Source organism: Corvus cornix, chromosome 1, assembly GCF_000738735.6.
Source record: "Corvus cornix cornix isolate S_Up_H32 chromosome 1, ASM73873v5, whole genome shotgun sequence".
Classification (NCBI taxonomy): Eukaryota; Metazoa; Chordata; class Aves; order Passeriformes; family Corvidae; genus Corvus; species Corvus cornix.
Genome location: NC_046332.1, coordinates 25,550,763 through 25,559,427, shown reverse-complemented (window position 1 = coordinate 25,559,427; position 8,665 = coordinate 25,550,763).

The window sequence follows — 8,665 nt, the reverse complement described above, 5'->3', positions numbered from 1 at the left end:
ATTTGAATATGATGCCAGAAAATGTACCATAAATCTCGCTGGAACTGAAATCCACTAGTTATCCTCATATACGTAACTTCTGCACGGCCTTCCCTATGTCAAATCACTGCCAGTTCTGCAACACAATTTCAAAGGGAGAATTCCATGCACTCAGAGATCAGGGGATTATTGGTGCAGGAATTATTCTATTTAAATTTACATATGAATTCTGCTCTGTCTCAGCATACCTGCAATTTTTAGGTTTCTGACAATACACAGTCTATTGATCGGTCTTGCTCAAGGTGATGGGACAGATCCTGAGCTCTGACCTACCTATCTAATTCCAAATTACCCTGTATCTGTAGATAATTTCTGTCCCATCTTTCATGCTTTATGTTTTATCTGCTGCCTACTTTCCCCACTCCTCAGTGGGGATACAGTGAGGCTTACATGTCTTTTACTTAACTGCCTTGATGCCTGCCCAATAAAGTCATCATAACAACGTAGTTTGTTATTTTTGCTTTGAGCTTTAAAATGGAACATGCACTATTGACTGCAATGGCACAAGATCCAGCTTTTGTTTCTACAGGAGGTTGCAAGGGAAATGGAAATTCTCAGTGAAGGGTTTATATCTTCACTAGCTCACAGAGTCAGTAATTTAAGGTGAGCTTCCTCTACGCATTTGTGTATCTCACACCCTTTTGGAAAATCTTCTCTTTGATCTAGGAAGGTGTGACTGGGCATTAAAGTACGAAATATGCTGCTACAATTGCACATGCTTTCCAAAATCACTGATAACATCCTGTTCTGTCAAGTTGGTGTGTCTGTTTAACTTATAAGTTCCTTAGGTCAAGGACTGTCTACAGCTCCTTGTTTATATGGTAAATTAATCTTTGTCTGCGTTGATTAGTCCCTAGACATTACAATAATAAACAAAGCAGTTAGGAATCATCAGTCACATCAGATTTGAACTAGAAGCATAAAGGCAAGGCCTAATCATCCCTTGTGCCATTCACTCAGTCTTTTTTCAGCACAAGATGTTTCCACCTCCTTTCCAGCAATCCCCATCTCTTATTCTTTCTTTATGTGGCTAAAAAAACAGGTAAGAGAATAGTCTCAAAAATTCTTAGGAAAAAATTGTCATCTGAGCCCCTCCAGGTCCAGACAACAACAGAAAAACAGAAAAGCGGGGGAAAAAAAGAAGAAAGAGTGTCTAGTTTGGCAAAAAAGTTTTGATCAAAACAGCTGCAATTTGCAAGGATTAGATCTGGTTCACTGTCCTACAGAGGTAAGAACTGGACAGTGGCTCTTTATGATTTCACAAGCCTCTGTGTAGGCTGCCAAATTAAGTATGTTTTGGATGGAAGTCTGAAGAAAGAGCTGGCATCAAAAAAAGTTTTGGTGTCCACTTCCAGCCCTAATAGTTTTCTTTTAATCTTTAGCCAGGGCATGGGAAATACAATCCTCCTTCATTAAAAGTATTTAAGTGATCATCTGTTGGACTGTATGTGACTTGATATTTGCCCCCTTTATGGGATGAATAAGCTGCATGGAATCTGGTTATAAGCTGAAAAGTCGCCATGGAAATTTTTACAAAGTTTCTCTCCTCTTTACCCCCCCCAAAAGTAACTTTTTCTTTTCTAGAACTACTTCTCCTCCTTCTGATGTGATGTGAGGAGTAAACCAAGGAGAGCACATATCTACCTGGAATAATACCTAAAAATATTCAAGGTAGTCCTACTGTATTTTAGTTCCCTAAAGCTCTCTTTCACAGCCATGTGGCCATTTAAGTGATTTTCTGTGTTCTCTTGTATGCTTACAGATAGAAGAAGGAAAAAAGTAATTGTTTACGTTCGGCTGGTGCAATTGAGCTTGAAATAGTAAGTGAAAGCAGATGATGAACAACCAAAGTCTCAATACTGTACACTGGTTTTGCAGGGTTTTTTTCCTAGTTCTTTTGAAATCAACACTCCCACCCCCACACACACGTGGCAGTGTTTGTAGATTTTGAGCCTTGGGATTGTTAGCAGCTGAGTCTTGTCTAACCTTTCCACTCTGGGGCGGGAGTTCCTCAGCTTGTGCAGCTAAACCACTGCTGGGCACTGGTCAGTGTGAAGTGAGGAGGCCACAGGAAAACAAACAAGCCAACAAAAACCAGTGTCCTGTGGAAAGCATTGCCTAGCAAATAGACAATAGACAGTGATTTATTTTTTGCTAAGTGACATCTTAAATACCAAAAGACATTAAAACTTTCAATAGTATTCTCTGTAAGGATATTATACACACTTCTATGACATGGTGCAAATGCTGGGGGCTGAAGGACAGCTTGCCCATCTAAACTCAGTTTGCCAGTTTCAGTTTGATGATACAATTTTCACTTTCTATTCTGTGACTCTCAAATATTCTGTTCTCTCAGCTTTCTGTTCTCTCAGTGTTCAGGCTCAGAGGCGGCTGCGCTTTGAGGTTAAAAGCAATACTTAGTTTTTACACAATATCTGACATAAGTAGAAGACAATGCACTTCACAAAATAGACCTGTATCATTACCCTTTTACTTAAGGGAAAAGTGAGGCTTTTAGAGGTGACGAAATTGGCTGTTGATTATTAGAGTATTACAGGCTTTTTTTTTTATTCTTAAGGAAAGTTAGAGCATGTTAATTATTATTTTATTTTTTATTTACTCTTGCCGTAGATCTGTCCTGATTTTTGAGCAGTCAAAATGTGGTTCTTGGTGACTGTGTGCAAATCACAGAATCCTTCTTTCCCTTTATATTCTTGTCTATGGAAAATATTGATGATACCTTGATTTTAATTTTAAAATACTGATGATAATTGAAAGCAGATTAATAGAATTAAATTTAGACGTAATGGTAAAGTACTGCAAGATCTTTGGCTAGGAAGTATTTACTGACAGGCAAGGCAATATTATTCATATGCTACAGTATTCTGGACTGCTCTTAAAATACTGATACTAAACCCAGAGAGCCATGACTGACTACTTACATGAGCCTTATTGGATTAGCAAGGTAAAGGGAACCATGTTTTTTTAAAAATCCCTTTTTTATTGCCTCCCACGCTGCTCTGCTGTGGCAGTGGCAGTTTCTACATTTACAACAGCATCCTGGTTTGGATATTCCCTAAATCAGATTTCACCTTGATAGAAGATTTGTAATGTGCTGAGTTGTTTTCCTAAAATGGAAGTCCTGGAGCTGGAAAGAGGCAGTTGCACTGCACCCAGCCAGCGGTAAATACTTCTAAAAGGCATGTTACTACAGTCATTCATCTATAAATCATCTCTGTATAATCTCCCCTAAGTTTCTTCTGCAGATCTATGCTGGTGCCACCAGCTAGCCCAGATGTCCCTGTTCTTTGCTGGAACCTCACACCCACCTACTTCCCTTTCCTGAAACAGCACGCCAAGCAGCATGATGGATCACACGAGTCCATGCCCAGACATCTGTTTACTTCCTATTTGGAAAAACAGCTTTTCACATTATATAGCCCAGTGTGCACGTCTTCAGACATCCGCAGTGTGTCTGTAATGTGACCATACAGGCGTCTCATGTTGGCAGCACCCAACATTTTCATCAGCATTTCAGTATTGAGAGTTCTGAGTGCTTGCAGAGAGGGCTGAGTTGAACTGAGGATATGAAGCGGTCACTCACGAGAAATGTGAAGGGAATTAAGGTGTGTGACTGTGGTGGGATGCAAACTTTTAATAGTATCTGGTCCCTGGTTTTCACTGTGAGAGAGCCATAAGGGCTGTGAAATAAGTGTTCCTGAGGGGTGTGTATGTTTCCCTGTGATCAGAAATTCTTGGCCACTTTCATAGGATTGCCTCAAGATAGAAAGGCCCCTCATAGCAGAGGGGTAATACATAGGTCATACCTTTAATAGGCAGGGCCAGCATCAGCTCTTCTTGTTTACATGGCTCTCCCCGGCTTAGCCCTCCATAGAAGCAGAAAGTGACCACTGTGTGCTCTTTCCATTGTGTTTTCCATTAGGTTTTGATCACAATTACCCGTTGGGCTGGTATGCAGTGATCTCTCACCCACTTCCTTTTTCTGTGTCCAAACTGAAAGATGGAGATTAAGCTTGATAACAACCCTCATGTGACGTCAATGGACACCCTAAAGGATCCCACCTTGTCAAGAACTCTGTAACTTTCTGGTTTAACAGGTGAGGGATGTACAAGGGAGAGGAGTAGGAAATTTGGACAAAGCTGACCTCAGATGTTTATTTTGTCTAGACAATAAGGACCAATTTTCTGCGTAGAATAACCACTGGACCGGATGGTCTGCTCTGTTGTTACTTATACTGAGGTCAGGGACCTGTGGAACTGAGGGCATGAATTTTACTGAAGGCATGGGATGTCTCCTAAGGTTTCTACTGCAAATCTGTGGATTTGGACCTACCAGCAAGAGGACTAACTAGCCCAGACATCCCTGTCCTTTGCTGGCTCTCTGCTGGGACACACACCTACTTCCTGTCTTGAAGCAGTAGCCAAGGAGGTATGAGGACAGTGGGGTCTGCAGGGAGGAACCAGCTGCTCTGTGGACTCCAGGCAGTACACAGATTTTGATACTTAAAATAAAGAGAAGAATGAGCCTTTCCACTGTGAAGCTGGAGTGCTGAAAATGGAAGGGAACTCCTGTTCCTATCTGCAGTCCTTTGAATTCTCATTATTCACTCCCTCATTTGTCTTTTACAATGCCAGCCCTACAGATCCCACTAATTTTTCCCTATTCTTTTCTCTATACCCTCAGAACCTACTTACCACCGAGCATTTGAGAGTTGTGTATACCACAGAGAAATTTCCAGTGATGTTTTAATGAGTTTCTTGGTGTATACCATGTTATTTTTGTTGGTTTTCCTTTTAATTGCCTTATTTCTCAATGTTGTTATCCACAAGAAAATGATTTTTTTTCTTTTTGTGAGAACATTCTGCCACAAATGGAGCTCTAAATGTAGGAAAATGTGTCACTACAATTACAAATCTAATAAGAGAGTATTTGGAGAACTAATGCTTCTCCTGTGGAAGTGTTTTCCATAGGGCGAGGTAAAACTGTCATCTAGTGGTCATGATCTGTTCCTGAATTCCTATTTTCATTTGGATATAGCCAGAATGTTTCCTATTCCCAGGATGAAATATACTGAAATACACCTGAAAATACTAAGCTAGAAAAAAATATGTGTTCGAAAGGCTTTGAGGTAAAGGGAAAAACCCTAGAATCTTTCATAAAGAATAAATTTATAACTTCATGCAGCAAAGCTGTGAACTCCCCTTTTTCTCTCTCTCCCACAATTTACCACAGTGACATATCACTTTCTGCCTTACTGAACAGCTGTGGGAGGCAGAAGATCAAGATAACTGAAGCTAAAAGAGACCATCAAAATAACCTCTCTTAATAGGTGTCCTGCTACAGTCATTTTACAAGTCAGTCTCAACTTCTCTGCGACAAGCACGTTGATGCTATCAGGAGAGAGCTGACTGTGTGCATCTTCTCACTTTGAGCTTATTTGTGTACCAGTGCTTTGCAGCTGCTGATTGGTAAAGGCAATGCTCACACCTACATATTAACAACTGGAGTTCAGTGAATAAATGTGAAGAAAAGCAGCACTGGGACATGGTGTAATAAGATTATGCCCTTACAAAAAAGGAGAACTGGCAGAGCAAAATGCAGTGCTATGAGTTTATTGACTCAGGCTGGAGTATTGCTGCATAGGATTAGCACCTGCATCTAGTACCTGTGATACTGTGGACAGAAGCAGGTGGGATTCTCAGATTTTTTAATGGAGAAATTCATGTGTCTTGATGAGTGAGGAAGCTTTTATGCAGGCAGTATCTCCTGGAGTGAATTGGCTAGTATAAATCATAATACTTAGCAAACAAGCTTCCTGCTCAGTTTGGTTTCCAGATTCTGTTTATAACTTGTATTTTCACAAGGTGGTGGATCCCTAGTTTTGGATTAGGATCCCTTTATTCAAGGTGCTTTGCAAACTCAGAACTTCAAGATACTATCTGCCTTGTAATGCTTAGCGTTTTAAGCATATATTGAAGGGCATTGCTGACAGAGGCAGATGATGGGGACCACAAGGAAATTACAAGATAGTCTGTACATAATTAGGAATAATTCCAGTATGCCCACATGCTTAAGAATGTAATTTCTATTGAGCAGATGTTATTGAAGAGGTTTAACAAAGATATTAATAAAAATAATGAGGTACCTTTCTGGATGTTTATGCGGTTTCCTGACTGAGGACAGTGCTATCTGAGGTAAATGACAAAAAGCACAAGGTGAATTATTTTTAAACTTAATGCATAGTCAAAAATAGTTGTCATCTTTAGTCCACCAGAGAGAAAAGATTTCTCAACGGTGAATGCAAGGGAGAACAAGTTAGGCTGTGGAAGCCTTTCTTACATATTCATTATGAAATACATTTAGGAGTGAACATTCTTTGCTTAGTATTTGCTGTGAATAGGTTTTGCTCTGACTGCATAGCTTCTGTGCGAATGTATTTTTTTATCTTTCTTTCTAGTTATGACTAAATACACTGTACAATTTTCTTTCCCTACCAATTAAATATGAATCTGTTTTTATTCTGCTTATAAAGATTTTAGATTTTCTTAACATTTAGTTTAATAAATTGGGTTTTTTGAAAAAAATTATCTGGTATTCCCTAGCCAATATACTCATTCTCCAGGTTTGTGTAAGTACACTCATTCTTTAGATTTGTATGAAGAAATCCCTGCTGTATCTAGAGGGAGAATGCTCCTGTGAAAGTCATCCAGCTCTAGCATGAAAACTTAAACTTCTGTAGCCAGTAGGATAAATACAGAAGATCCTGAGGTAATTTTACTTCATAACTGGAAGTAAGCTGAGCAATACTTCAGCAGTCACACACTGAACCAGAGGGTCATGATGGACAGCAGGGTTAAAAACTAGGCTCCAGGTCGTAGACAAACAAATACGAGTAGGTGATACTGGCAGGAGAATGCAGTTGTAAATCCTGAAAGCTGTTGGGATGCAGAGACAGGGTTATGTCTGAAACACCACTTTCACTGGACTCTGTTATTAGCAAAGCTGTTTGAAGCAGGTAAGTGATGATATAATGACCTTTCTGCTGATATTTGCAATGTAACCAAATCTTACATGTTACTGTGATGGGTGATGAAGCGCTTTACCCGGTTCTCATGAAACTATTTCCAGTTAGGGAGGCCAAGGAATTGATGCATGTACAGAAGCTATATTCAGTCTCAGGATTTGTGGTGCATCCATTTTTTAGTACTCCACTGCTATCCTAAAGAATAGGTGAGCAGCTACTCTGTGGATGCACAGCAGCAGAGAATCTGCTGACATGCTGTGCGTGTGAGCTGGGTGCTCGGGACTCTACAGTCATAAGGTAAGTGTGATTATTAACCACCTCCTTGGAGCAGGAATGGCAGTTATAAACTGTCAGGAGACTGAAACATGCCTGTGAAGATAAAATATAGTGGTAAAAGCGTGAGATGCAAATTTACCAAAATCAAATGTTGCAGCACAAGATACAGCATCGGTAAATGTGGTTAAAGCCAAAACCTGTCTGTACGGGATGAGCTGAAAAGCTGCTGACTTTCTTCCTGTGACTTTGCAACACGCTGGGGAGTTTATAGGGCAGGCTGGCCTGACTACTAAGAAACAGCTAAGAAACAGCCAACACAGAAGTTTTGTGTGGAGGATGCCTGCACCACAACAGCAGCACAGTGCAGAGAGGAGCAGCAAGCACCCTGACAGAGAAAGAGGAGTGCACAAAGGGACTCTCTGCTTTAGATTTCTGTGCCGCTAAGGACAAAAAATGCACTTGTATATGTGTGTATACATAAGACTCTTAATACTATTTACCACAGTCACAAACTAAAATCCTGTTTTCTGCCCATAGCAGGTCTGATTGTGGAACAAAGTAAAGTACAAAGAAAATAATCAACCAATTAGCAACTTAGCAATGTCCAGGTCTGGAACTTATGTGATTTAGTTCAGTGTGATAGGCCTGTGAATGATCATAAAACCCCACAGCTAGAGAGCAGTTTAGTAGGTGATACACGTCTGTAAATGTAATATATTGCTTATAAACTGGCAACAACCTACCTTTCAAGAGCTGATGAACCCCATTTATGAACACTGAACAACATAAACCACTTTCTAGTCCACAGAAAAAAAGCCTTAAGAAGGGATGCAACTCTATTTTTGAGTGGGAAAAAGTATCACTGGTGGAGAATTTCAGAGGATTATGCCTGTGTTGACTGTCTCTCTTCCTTGGTCAGTCACTGGAAAGGGAAGTTCCTTTAAAAGTTGTTTGTAGCTGCTTGATATTCAGCTTTGATCCCTTCCACTCTAAAATGCCATGCAGAAATGGAGAAAAGCAATACTTGCACGCAGAGAGCACCTGGACAAGAGTGGCTGTTTCATAGCTGCTAGAGTGAGAGTAAATAACTCTATCGGTCTACATGAGTAATACATTTGGGAACTGCAATCAGTCTAGAAGTCTGTTTTCCAAGCACTGTGTCATAGCCCTTGGGAGCTTTGCTCAAAAGAAAACTGTAGCAATGTGTGTCAGAAGACATTTCTAAATCTAAAGGAAAAATCCAGTTCTGATGCTACAATCAGACCAAGTACCCAGTCAGTCTTTTAAAATACTGAAATAAGAGG